This window comes from Mauremys mutica, chromosome 17 (assembly GCF_020497125.1).
Source record: "Mauremys mutica isolate MM-2020 ecotype Southern chromosome 17, ASM2049712v1, whole genome shotgun sequence".
Classification (NCBI taxonomy): domain Eukaryota; kingdom Metazoa; phylum Chordata; order Testudines; family Geoemydidae; genus Mauremys; species Mauremys mutica.
The window spans coordinates 24,074,133-24,087,730 of NC_059088.1; the positions used below are offsets into that span (position 1 = coordinate 24,074,133).

General features: G+C 55.1%; 1 protein-coding gene across 3 annotated transcripts in view; it reads left to right on the forward strand.

Annotated features, from left to right (window-relative positions):
* Positions 1 to 659: 659 nt before the first annotated feature.
* Positions 660 to 13,598, forward strand: part of SV2A (synaptic vesicle glycoprotein 2A) — a 67,339-nt gene continuing 54,400 nt past the window's right edge. Inside the window, exon 1 of one of the 3 annotated variants that reach the window (XM_044991717.1) lies at positions 660 to 763. The gene's annotated coding sequence lies outside the window, so the exon portion shown is untranslated. The remainder of the gene's footprint in view (positions 764 to 13,598) is intronic. The other 2 variants (XM_044991719.1, XM_044991716.1) reach the window with 2 other exon arrangements.

Sequence of the window (13,598 nt, forward strand, 5' to 3'; positions counted from 1 at the left end):
CACCTCACTGGAGTGTGGTGAGGATAAATAACTCCAAGACCGAGCCATCTGAATACCCCAGTAATGGGGACCAGATCATCTAGATAGTTTAACTCTGCTGTATTGAGATGTGAAATTCAAATGGCTAAGATCAAGGATTTGGGTTTGTTTTGTTTTCTCCCAAAAAAGCCTTTGATTCCATTTAAATGCAGTGTGCTGTGTCTCTGCGGTTGTGGGGGGGTGTGTGCGAAAAATTGCAATAGACTGCAAGCATCTCGGAGCAAAATAAGAAAAAAAAAAGTATCTTTCTGCTGCTGCCAAGCCTCCCAGCAAAGCTGTGCAGTAGCAGCTATCAGCTGAAACTGACTAATAATACACCATTAGTCAGTCTCACCTCCTTCAGTGCATTTCAGTGAAGCAGGTTAAACTGAAATCGCGTCCCTGACGCAGGCAATCTGATCTTGCAGAAGGTTCCCACATGGCTGGGTAACCGGCTGGGGGAGGCATTCTCATTTTTTTTTCTGGTTCATTAAAAAAAAATAAAAAAATCCCTCCTCCTTCTCTGTTTTGTTTTCTATTGCAGCCAGTCCTGCCACCACCCTTCCCTGGGCTGTTACAATGGACTCTCCCAATGTTCAGTGTGTGTGTAGAAGGCTGCGATGCTAATGCTCATTCTGGTACCCAGGAGCTATTTTCTTCCTGTATCCCTGCTGGAGCATCCTTCATAATATCACGCGAGTCAGATACTTAGAGGAGGGCTGTGGCAGATCCGAGTATAGACCAGGTAAGGAGGAAAACAAATGTCTTTGTAAGAACAAGATGCTTTAATTAGTATAATTGGATACATAGTTGTTGATGTAGAAAGGTTTTTAGGGGGGTATTTTCCCCCTCCCCCTTTGGTGTGGCCATTTTGTCCTGAAAAACCTTGCCTCTAGGTTTTGTCTGTCTTTTTATTTGTGTATGAGTGTTAATAGTGTCCGGTCATCTCACTTGCCCTGCTTATTCCAGATATCCTGCAGCTTGGAATCTATGCAGATAGATCTTTTGTAGGCATCTCATTGGAGGGGTGGTTATTTATACCGATGAAACCAACGCGTCTTGAACAGGGGAAGAAATCTGCACCGGGTTTGGGAGAGGGTCTATGTGTTGGAAAATGACCTTGGGGACTGTAGATTTAAAAACTCTCATTATCTATTGTCGCCATGTTTTTTGTTGCTCCTATGAGGAGGTCTCTAAAAGAACAGGGGTTTCAAATGAAGCGAAATTACTTGTTAACCCAAGCCCCAACCCTTTTCAATCCAACCAAACAAATCATCTCTGGCACATTTGGGATTTATAAGTGTGTGTTTAACTAAACCACTATTTTAAATGTGTATTGATCAACAGCTCTGATCAAAGAATTAGCAAAAGGAAATGGATTCAAAAATAAATAACCTTGTCTGAAAGCTGCCGATAGTGTTTATTTGCTGAGATGTTCAGTTTAAATCTTGGTACGGATTTTAAATAGCAGCAATGCATTTATACTCGTAGGAAGGTATTTTGGGGGATTCCAACTTTGACGATGAAATGTCTGCTTGTAGATGCTCTTAAAATCAAAACTAGCTCTGGGTTTAAACAGTTTCAATCCTTGATAAACTGCCTTGACACAGCTGCTAAGATTCTGGCTTTACAAACCATCCTTTCTACCATGGAGGAGAGAGCCTATGACCTTGTTCTGATAGATCCAATTACATCTATATTTCCCCTTCTCAAGTCCCTAAACGTATAGCTACGTCGCAGTAAATATAGCTGCCTTGACATGGCTTTATTGAATATCGAAAGGCAAAAAGGGACTGATGAAGGGACCTGAGATGGTGTTGGCTGGAGGAGAATGACCTTGTCATAAAGAAGCAGGTCACATTGTTTTCTTCAAGGATGCTTATTTGTTTATTTAAAACTTAGCATTTTTCATCCCTTCTCGTGTTATTTGATCCCGCATAAAGGAACTTGGATGGGGTTGTTCAGAGAGGGGAATGGGCGTAGGAGGTAATTTGCGTTGGTTAAAAGTACATCGTGTCGTTCATTCAGAAATCAGCTGTCGCCAGCTCCTACATTTTTAATAACTCTTCTGAGTCGGTGTGTGTGAACGTGATCTACCTGGGGTGTGCATGGATACACATGATGTGTGTGGATGTGACTGGGGCTTGCAAACAGAGAATGCAGAGTCAGCAGTATCTATTTTAGATCCCCCAGTTTGCATTTAAATCATGCTCTCTCGCTCGCTGTCTCTCTCTCTCTCTCACACACACACACCATCTCTCAGAAGATGCATTATCCCAGCTGTCTGCTTCATAAGTGCCTGATCCACACCCGCAGAGTAGATTGCATGGCTGGACATGCAGGTGATGTTGCCAGGCTGCGCTGCTTGCGCCCACATCCAGGGGTGACGGGAGGCGCAGCCATTATTATTTTAGAAGGGTGAATTTTAACTTGAAATCATATTCCCCTCCCCGACACACAGTACATAAATGGCCAGGTCTGTTTCATCCTGCTTGACTTACACTTTTATTCATGCATTTTTTTTCTCTCACCCCATCTCTCTCTCTCTCTCTCTCACACGCACACACTGCTCTCAGGCATGTTTGTGCTGCCAAAGATTAAAAATAGACTTGCTGGGGGAAGTGGCTGGCTGGCTGAGGGATGGGTTCCTGAATGTATGTTCCCGATTCCCTCCTGAGATCTCATCTTCAAACACATCCCGCGTCCCCCCACTCCGCCCCGAGGGTCTCTGCTTTCTGAGCTGGGGCTGGAATGACCTGCCATTGCACCACAGCTGGTACCCAGGCTAAATCCCGGAAATGATTGCAGATCCATGAATGTCAGTGGAGCTGCCCCCATTCATGCCAAGCGGCCTAGGCTGGTTTGATCATCCTGGCCTGGCTTCCGTTGGCATTAGCAAGAGGTAGGCATGTGTAATGGGCTGGAGCGTTGGATCACTGCTGTGACAGAGGTTGGGTCAGGCCCTGAAGGGAAAGGAGAGTGGGGCAGTGGTTAGAACAGGGTCCTGGGAGTCAGGACTCCTGGGTCCTCTCTCTAGCTTTGCCATGATGCTGGGCAAGTCACACCCTTCTGTGCCTCAGTTTCCCCTTCTGTAAAATGTGGACAGTGATCCCACCCTCACAAGGGGCGTTGCAACCTGAATTCGTTGATGACTGTGTAAAGTGTTGTGAGCCCCTCAGAGGGAAGGGGCTGGGCGGGGCAAAGAACGGCTGTGGCCATTTCTATAGCATGTCCTCTGCCATTGCCACCGGGTCCCTGCAATCACTCTGGTCCCGGCTTTGTCACTGGGGGTGATCTAAGCGTTTCCTTGGCTGCAGGGGGGATCCTCGGTGAAATCCGTTTGTACATGTCTCCCTGTCAGACGCATCCCTGCCTAGCAACCCTCTGTAGGGGGCATTCTGCACCCCTCGTTTTCCAGTAGCCTCTGCCAGCAGGCCCTGCAGATCCAGTTACAGGCCCGCTCAGCTGTAGGAGGCAAGCGGGCCGGCCTGTGAGACGAGCTCTGCTTAGTCCTGTTCTCTGCAGCCCCTCACTAGCCTGACCCGCCTGCACTGCCCCGAGGGGCATATGAGGAGCATCATTTGCAGTGAATGAGCTGAAGCTTGTGAAGATCTGGGCATTTGCTCCTCTTCCAACCTGCCCCCGCCTGCCTTCCAGCAGTTCGAGGCGGAAGCGCTTCCGTCTCTCTAGCTGCCAGCCTGGGTTCTGCCGATTATTCATTGCTCCTTCAAACCTTTCTGGAAAGATCTCCCTGAAAGTGACCGCAAATTAGTACCTCACACGCCCGGTCACTGGCATATCTGTCATCTCCGCAGGGGTTTCAGCACAGCAGGGCGGGATCCGGTTTTCCCGTCCCGCAAACATCTTTGGAGAGGTCGGGAAAAAAGGTCCCCTTCTGAATCGGGATGAAAAGTCCATCTTGAAATCTTGAGCGAACTGACCGCTTGTAAAAAAAATCTGGCTTGGGTCAACTGAAGCATTTCATCTCGGTTTTGACCATTTCAACCCTCTATAATTAGCTTTCATGTCAAAACAAAAAAGTTGGTTGTCCAGAAAACTGGAATTTTTCAGTTAGAAAAGGTTTAACCCCCCTCCCCCGACACACACACAGACAATTTTTCGAGTTGAAAATTCATCCAAACTGACCCTTTCCAAACCAGACCTTTTCTGCAGGATAAACTGGAATTTTTCTGATAACAAAGGAAACGTTTCACTGAAAAAATCCCAACCTGCTCCAGTGTGCTTGGGACTGGCAATGCAATGGGTGCCCAGCTGCATTTCAGAGGCTGGGTCACCAGGCAGGATGCTCTGCTACAAGAACCAGAAGGCGCTGCTACCCCTCTAGTAAAGGCTCTTTGCCAACACTGCTTCCCCACTGCCTGTCTTACCCACCTGGTAAATGGCCTGTATTTTGATTGCCAACCAGGGCAAAAGGCAGGAGGGCCAGTAGCCGGCCTGGGATGCTTTTGACTGCATAAATAGAGCCCTGTGTGGATACAAAATTGTGGATTGGATGCGGATACCAAACAGGGTCTGCGGATATCCGCAGACTTGCAGGGCTCTATGCATAAGAGCCCTGGGGCCCGTCTGCCCCCTGTGTTAGGTGGAGTGTGCGGTGCCTGTGGTTTAAAGACCCATTCTCTTCTGCATCCGGCTCTGAAGCCGCTGAGAGCCCAGATCTAGGAGCTGCTATCGACCCATCTCTGATGGTAACTGCGCCTCACTGGGGGTGGGGTCGTTGGGAGGAAGCACCTGGAAAGGCCACGTCCTTTTCCCTGTGTTAGTCAGCAAGGGTGCAGCTTAGGCAGAACGGATCCGATCTAGGTTCATATCCCACGTCCATCGCCAAGGTCTCCGGGTGCCACAGGCCCAGGTCTCCCGAGGTGGAGTCAGTGCAGATGCTGAGAGCTGGGGAGTAAGGTTGCCAGCCCTCCAGGATTATGTCCTGTGATGAAACCTCCAGGAATGCGTCCAATCCAAATTGGCAACCTTAGTGGACGGTGAGCACGCGGCAGCCCAGTGGCTGTGTCCGGGCCAGTCCGTTTCATCCCTGAGCAGCGGAGGGAGCAGGGTATTGTGGGGACCTTTATTTAACTGTTTCCTCCATGGCCCTGCACCTCGGGCACCCGTGCGAGCTGGGTGCGGGAACACTGCCACTCCGACCTGGCGAGGGCTGAGACCCACTCGGCACTGGTGTAAACGGATGCAGGGCAGCGGCCCGGTGTGGCTCTGTAAACAGGGCCACCCAGCGTGGGGGACAAATGGAGCAATATATAGCATATATTAGTATATTAATATCGTATTCTATAGTATTGGAACTTTATTTTATGGAAGGGGCCCCCAAAATTGCTTTGCCCCCAGGCCTCCTCAATCCTCTGGGCAGCCCTGTCTGTAAATTTGCTCACACCTGGCCCACAGTGACAGCAGGGTTGAACCTGGATTTAACGGCACAGGCCTCTCCGGCCTGAGCTAAAAGGCCCCTCTCTGGTGTCTCAAGGCTGTAGCAGGCTCTTTGTGGGCCCAGGCACCCACCAAGAAGGGGACAGGTGGGTGAACCACAAAATGGCACCAGGCCAGGCTGCGCGTTATGGGACTGCTGGGCTCAGTTGCTAGGCGTGTGGGTCACTGCTGGCAGGAGAGGGGCCAGGTCCACTGGCTGAGGCAGGCGGGAAGGGGCGTGTTCATTTCATCATGTATCTGATAGGAAACCCCTCGCCCGCCCGCCAGCCCTCGTGTTACTGCGCCTTGTGGGGCAGCCCCCTCCCCAGGCCGGTGGGGCTGGCGTGATCGGACCGTGGGCCAGGGGATGGGCGAGGTGGGGTGGCTTTCTCTGTCACAAGGGTAGGGAGTTCTATGGGGCACAGGACAGGCTGGCTTTAGGAAGTGTGGAGCCCGATTCGAACAGTTTTGATGGGGCGCCGGCAGGGATGACTTTAAAAAAAAAAACATGTAAAAAAACCACGTGGGGCTTGTACTCACCGGGCAGTGCTCTGAGTTTTCGGCGGCGGGTCCTTCACTTGCTCTGGGTCTTCGGCGGCACTGAAGGACCCGCCGCCAAAGTGCCACCGAAAACCCGGAGCGAGTGAAGGACCTGCCGCCGAAATGCCACCGAAGACCCGGAGCGCCGCCGGGTGAGTAGAAATTAAAAAGGCGCCTCTAGCCAGGGAAGGGATTCTTGGCCACTAGCCCCCCACTCTGGGCGGCCCTGCCACTGGGCGCGGGGCCCTCTTAGGCGCGGGGCCTGATTCGGGGGAATTGGTGGAATTGGCCTAAAGCCGGCCCTGAGGACCGGGGAGGGGCAGGGAGCTGGGCCTGTGGATCCAGGGCTCCCAGGGCCATCTTCAGGGCTGCCCCATGGCTCAGGGGCTTGGGTCGCACACGTAGGTCTGGTCTCTCTAGGCTTGACACCGCATGAGGGAGAACGCACAGGCTGCCCCTCCGAATCCATGGTGCCGGGGAAGCTGGGTGCCGGGCAACCCGAGAGATGCGGCGAGCTGGAGAGACAGAGCCCTGAACTCCCGTAGGCCTCCCTCTGTGTGGTAGCAGGAGGCTGGGAGCACCCCGCTGGGGTGCTTGGCACTTTCTGGCAAAAGAGGTTGCCCCTGCTGCCTGACGTTGATGGGTTGGTGATCGACCAGGGGAGAGCAGAACCCAGCACAGAGGGAAGCCCTAGGTTACCAGATTCTCCCAGTGTGGGGGTGGAGGCGCAGACCCCCACCAAGCTCCACATGTGGATGCTCTTTTGCATCAGTGACTCCCTGGGCGGCTGATGTGTGCACCAGGGCAGGGATTTCCTCTGCTGACTGAGCTGAGCTGGCTGCATCACTCGGGGGGGACACGGACCCCCCCCACCCCTGTAAGGCCACAGACTCACTGTCCAGCAGGACTAGGCAAGTCCCCTAAAGCAGCTGCTGGCCGCGCAGTGTGGAAAACCCCAGTACGTGAAGGGTTAATGCAGCCGCAGGGTTCGGATTAGCTCTGTGACAAGCAGCCCTTCTTGTAAGCCCAGGGACTCAATAGCTCCAAGGTGGCACAAGCACCGTTAAGTCGTTCCGTGATCTGTGTTTGCACCAGCCCCTCCGGTGGGCTGAGCCCCGATGGCAAAATGCCAGGCTTCCTCTGCTCGGGCGGGTCTCCTGCTCCGGCCTCCTCCCGGTGACTTGGGAGCGGCCTTCGCATCCCTCCTTGTTTGTTTCCTGCCCCTAGAGCATAATTGGCAGCTTCCTTTAGGACAGGGGGTCTCAAACTGGGGGTCGGGACCCCTCAGGGGGTGGCGAGGTTATTACATGGGGGGGTCGCGAGCTGTCAGCCTCCACCCCAAACCCCGCTTTGCCTCCAGCCTTTATAATGGTGTTATTAATTAAAACCACTTTTTAATATATTTAAGGGGGGGGTCGCTCTCAGAGGCTTGCTGTGTGACAGGGGTCACCAGTACAAAAGTTTGAGAAGCACTGCTTGAGTGCCGGGGCGGGGGGCGGCCTGAAGGGCAGTACTGGGGCGAACTGGCACAGCTGCATGGGTGGATGGACGGGCCTGTAGGTTGGGATTGGGGGGAGTGGCAGAGCTGGTTATAGGGGGAGCGCAGGGCTAGGGTAGCTGATGGGAGCCAGGGGCCAGGACCACAGAGCTGGGTGTGTGGGGAGCCCCATGGTTGGGATAGCAGCGGGGATGGCAAGTTAAGATTGAGGGGTGTGTGGGGAGCAGGAGGGGGCCCGGAGCTGGCCTAGCTGAGGGCTTGTGGGTTGGGATTGAGGGGGGGGCAGGGAGGGAGCCCAGGTGTGGAACATTAGGGGGGGCTGCAGGTTGGGATTGAGGAGCGTTGCAGGGCTCTGCTGCTGGGGATTCCCGGGATCCTTTAAGAACTGTAGGAAATGAATACCCAGAAATGTGCTTTTAAATGAGGTTCAGCTTGTGAAACAAAGCCAGGCCGGCCTCTCCTCTCTCTCTCTCTCCCCCCCGTGCCAGGCTGCAGCTCGGCCTGCGACCCTGCTGAGTGCCTCCTGCCATGCCGGGAGCTGCTGCAAAGCCGGGCCCAGCTGGGTGCACGGGGAGAGAGCTAAAGACAATCCCCCGTCAGCATCAGTGGCGGCGTCACGCCCGCGTGAGGGAGAGCAGCGTCCGCCCGGAGTAGCGCTCTGAGCTGCAGATGTCCTGCCTCTCGAAGATGGTTGCCACCAACCATCCTGCCTATGTGTGGGTCTGGTGGGGCCGTTCTGCCCCCGCAGAGCCCAGATCTGGCCCCCCGCGGAGGAATGGAACAGAACTGAGCCGAGGGCAAAGCCGGCTGGCCCCGGGGGAAGCTCCCTGCTAGGGAGAGCTGTTTGGCTGTGAATTTGCGCCGTCTGGCAGGTGGCACTGCATCCTGGGTAGCGGCATGTGAGTCATTGGGGAACGCAAGCATTGCCAGACTGGCTTCGACCCCAGGTCCGCCTAGCCCAGTGTCCGACAGAGGAAGCGGTAAGAACACCGCAGTAGCAGAGGTGGGATCATCTACCCTCCCAGCCCATGGGTCTCACCCTCATCTTGAATAGGTAGCAGTGGGCTCCAGCCCTGAAGCAGGCGCCTCGTGATAGGGCCCCGTTGGGTGCTGCACAGACCTGGTCTCAGGTGGCGGGGACCTCCAGGTGCTCCCGGAACACCCCGATAATCCTCCTCTCTCTCGGCAGTATCTAGGGTACTTGCAGCTTGTGTGAAAGATGTTCCTCCAGGAGTGCTGCGTCTGCCCCCAGGGGAGTTTGGGGAAAGGGGCTGATTCTGGCTGGCCTGGTGCTCAGACTGGCCCTGTCTCGGGGACAGGGGCCCTCTCTGTGTTACTGGCTTTTTGGCTAGTGGTATAGATGTGTGGGGTGGACTGTGGGCTGGCCAGGGCATGGGAAGATGATCCCCTGCGCAGGGAGCTTTCATAGAACCAGAGCGTTAATAGGGACGGCAAGGATTTGAAGACCGCTACCACGTCCCCCTCCTTCATCTCCTCTTTTCCAAACTAAACATCCCCAGTTCCTTCAGCCTTTACTCCTATGGCGCTGGCATTCCATCCCTTGGACCACCTTGGTCGCTCGCCTCGGGAGCCTTCCCAGTTTCTCTACATCCTTTCTGTACAGCGGTGACCAGAATTGGACGCAGCCCTCCAGGACTTTCTCTGGTGACTGCTGGGGCTGCGCAGGCTGCCCCCTTTCTCCACAGTGCCCCCTTCCTGGTGATGAGAGAGGGCGGCCGCGCATCCTTCAGGGTGCTGCAGGTGTCCCCTAGCAACCAGGCTGGGACCAAGGAGCCGCTGGTCCCTCACCAGCCACGGTCTTGTGCCAGCGACAAGCGGCCGCCTGGTGCTGCACAGATGTGCAGAGAAAGCCGGGCTCGTGGTGTAAATAGACACAGGGTGGGGCGGAAAACTGCCCTGCGGAGAAGGGACGTGGCTTGGCCAAGGTCAAACAGCAGGCCGGTGGCAGAGCTGCAGATGCAGCCCAGGACGCCTGAGTCCCAGGCCAACGTGCTGCCTGCTAGGGTATCCTCCCTTCCCCATTAGCCATCCCCGCTGTCCGTAGCTGGGTCCTTCCCCCACCAGCTGTCCCCTCCTCTCTCTAGGGTGCCCTGTTGATGCTGCCTTTCCCTCTCCTGTAAACATCCTGCTCTGAGGTGATGGCTCTCCAGCGGCAGTTTGCTGGCCTGGACAGCCCCCAAGCCCCACTCTGCCAGGTGTGAGGCTGTAGGGGAGCGGGGGGCCGGCTGCCGAGCCCCTGCTTGGAGTCTGCAGGAAATGGGTCACCGCACAAAATCCCAGAAGCTCTTGCCCAGAAGCCATGGAGGGCCTTGTTATGTGGTGCTCTCTGGGCCGTCATCAGTGCTTATCTCCCCGCCGTGACCAGGTCCCCGTTCCCAGTCGTGTGTCGGCCTCCCTCGTCGCCGCTTTCCCTCCAACGTAATCCTTGTAGGACAGCAGGGAGCGCGGCCGGCCTGGCAGCTAAAACGCGGGCTTGAGAGGAAGGAAATCCGGGTTCAAGAAACCCCCACCTGCCTGCGTGATGCTGGGCAAGTTTCTTCATCTCGGCTCCCTCTCTGTACGATTCCTCCTCTGCCCTGTGTGTTTGAGGCAGCAGAGCTGTGAATAGAACCCAGGAGTCCGGGGTCCCTGGACCCCGCTATTTCAGTCGTGGGCAAGGTGCAGTGAATGGATAATTTTCCGCTGGAGGCATTTCAGAATGCTCCACTCTCAGCTTGCCAGGGCTTCCCTGCAGGGGCTGAGCTCGGCACGTGTTGCAAATTGATTCTCATTCACCACTTGGCCATTCATGAACTATCCCAACCCCCTTCCCCTGTGGCTGTTGGGAAAGGAGGGTCTTCAGGCCAGCCTAGAAATGCGTAAGTTTTGCTCTCTCTGGTCTGCCTGAAGTATCATTTATAATCGGCGTATTAAAGTATGCAGTGGCGGGTTTATTTCCCACTCGCTTCGGCTGGCACAGACTTGTTGGCATCTCTTTATTATGGCCAATTGGTCTGTGATTTGTGGGTAATAGGGTCTTTGTGCCTCGCTGGGATGTTACCATCCTTTTGCCTAAGCGAAATCCACTTCTTATTGCAATGCAGGGAATCTGCTTCAAGAGGCACCTGCTTCTCTCAGGAGAATGTCCCGAAGCAGCCCCCAAATGGCTTGGCCAAGATTCTCACAAGCAGGTAGGGTGGGCTTGAGAGTCAGAGACTTGTCCCCCTAAGTCGCATCTTCAAAGGAAATCAGTGGGAATGAGGCGTCTAAACACCACTGAGGATCCGGGCCCTGGTTGTTTTCGGTAAAGCCCATCCTTAAATCCTTACTGAGGCTGCTAAATAAGTCTCCTGAGCCAGCAGCACCTATCTGTGATCAAATCAGGGCCGCCCAGAGGATTCCGGTGGCCTGGGGTCTTCGGCGGCGGGGACCCCTGCTTCGGAGGTAATTCGGCGTCGGGGGGGCCCCTTCTGTTCCGGGACCCGCCGCCGAAGTGCCCCGAAGACCCGCGGCGGCGGCAGACTTTTCAAAAAGAGGTGGCTAAAATTGGGCTCTCAGATCTCCAGTGAAGTCTCTAAATAAGGATCCTGATTGTAAGAAGTGCTGAGGACCCAAGAGCCCCCATTTGACCCAGGGCCGCCCAGAGTGGGGGGCAAAAGGGGCAATTTGCCCCAGGCCCTGGGTCCCACCGGGGCCCCCACGAGAGTTTTTCGGGGCCCCTGGAGCGGGGTCCTTCACTCACTCTGGGGGGCCCGGAAAACTCTTGCGGGGCCTGGGCCCTTGGAGCTTCTTCCGCTCCCGGTTTTCACCGGCGGGGGGTCCTTCCGCTCCAGGACGGAAGGACCCCCCTGCTGGCGAATTACCGCCGAAGTGGGACCCGCCGCCGAAGTGCAGCCGGGTCTTTGGCGGTAATTCAGCGGTGGGGGGCCCCCGCCGCGGGTCTTCGGGGCACTTCGGCGGCAGGTCCCGGAATGGAAGGGCCCCCCGCCGCCAAATTACTGCCGAAGTCCTGGCTGCATTTCGGTGGCGGGTCCCACTTCGGAGGTAATTCGCCGGCAGGGGGTCCTTCCGTCCTGGAGCGGAAGGACCCCCTGCCGGCGAAAACCGGGAGCGGAAGAAGCTCCGGGGGCTCGGGCCCCACAAGAGTTTTCTGGGCCCCCCAGAGCGAGTGAAGGACCCCGCTCCAGGGGCCCCGAAAAACTCTCGTGGGGACCCCTGTGGGACCTGGGGCCTGGGGCAAATTGCCCCTTTTGCCCCTCTCTCTGGGCAGCCCTGGGTCAAATGGGTCCTCAGCACTTCTTACAATCAGGATCCTTATTTAGAGACTTCACTGGAGATCTGAGAGCCCAATTTTAGCCACCTCTTTTTGAAAAGTCTGCTCCACCTTAATTAAAGGGCTCAGCCCTGTTAAGCTTTGTCTCGTGACCCTGGGCAGGGCCGGCTTTAGGCCAATTCCACCAATTCCCCCGAATTGGGCCCCGCGTCTAAGAGGTTCCCGCACCCAGTGGCAGGGCCTCAAGGGGGGCCAAGTGGCCGAGAATCCCTTCCCTGGCTACAGGTTCCTTATTAATTTTTACTCATCCGGCGGCGCTACGGGTCTTAGGCAGCACTTCAGCGGCAGGTCCTTCAGTGCCGTTGAAGACCTGGAGTGAGTGAAGGACCTGCCTCCGAAGGCTAGGAGAACCATCCGGGGACTACAAGCCCAACGTGGTTTTTTATGTTTGTTTTTTTCAGTCATCCCTGCAGGGACTCTTTTGAAACTGTACAAATCGGGCACCGCACGTCTTAAAGCCGGCCCTGGTTAGGGTTCCTACAGGGTTTCTATAGGCACTTGGAGCTAGGGTTAGGGTTCGTATGGGTAGTTCACTTGGAGCTTGGTTTAGGGTTCCTATTGTTAGGCCACGTGTAGATAGGGTTAGCGTTCCTATGGGTAGTACACTTGTAGCTAGGGTTAGGGTTCCTATGGGTAGGGCACTTAGAGCTAGGGTTAGGGTTCCTACCGATAGGGCAATTGGAGCTTGGTTTAGAGTTCCTACGGGTAGAGCCCTTGGAGCTAGGGTTAGGGTTCCTATGGGTAGGGCTCTGGGAGCCAGGGCTACAGTTCCTACGGGTACGGCACTTGGAGCTAGAGTTAGGGTTCCAATGGGTAGAACACTTGGAGCTAGTGTTAGGGTTCCTATGGGTAGGGTACTTGGACCTAGGGTTAGGGTTCCTATGTTAAGGGCACTTGGAGCTAGGGTTAGGGTTCCTATGGGTAGGGCACCTGGAGCTAGGGTTAGGGTTCCTATGGGTTGGGCACCTGGAGCTAGGGTTAGGGTTCCTATGGGTAGGGCACTTGGTGATAGGGTTAGGGTTCCTAAGGGTAGGGCACTTGGAGCTAGGGTCAGGGTTCCTATGGGTAGGGCACTTGGAGCTAGGGTCAGGGTTCCTATGGGTAGGGCACATGGAGCTAGGGTTAGGGTTCCTAAGGCTAGGGCACTTGGAGCTAGGGTTAGGGTTCCTATGGGTAGGGCACTTGGAGCTAGGGTTAGGGTTCCTGTGGGTAGGGCACATGGAGCTAGGGTTAGGGTTCCTATGGGTAGGGCACTTGGAGCTTGGGTAAGGGTTCCTATGGGTAGGGCACTTGGAGCTAGGGTTAGGGTTCCTATGGGTAGGGCTTCCCGCCCTAGGGTTACGTTTCCTATGGTTAGGGCACTTGGAGCTAGGGTTAGGGTTCGTATGGGTAGTTCACTTGGAGCTAGGGTTAGGGTTCCTATGGGTAGGGCACTTGGGGCTAGGGTTAGGGTTCCTATGGGTAGGGCACTTGGAGCTAGGGTTAGGGGTCCTATGGTTAGGGCACATTTAGCTAGGGTTAGCGTTCCTATGGGTAGTACACTTGGAGATAGGGTTAGGGTTCCTATGGGTAGGGCACTTGGAGCTAGGGTTAGGGTTCCAATTGGTAGGGCTTTCTGACCTAGGGTTATGGTTCCTATGGGTAGGGCACTTGGAGCTAGGGTTAGGGTTCCAATGGGTAGGGCTTTCTGACCTAGGGTTATGGTTCCTATGGGTAGGGCACTTGGAGCTAGGGTTAGGGTTCCTATGGATACTACACTTGGAGCTAGGG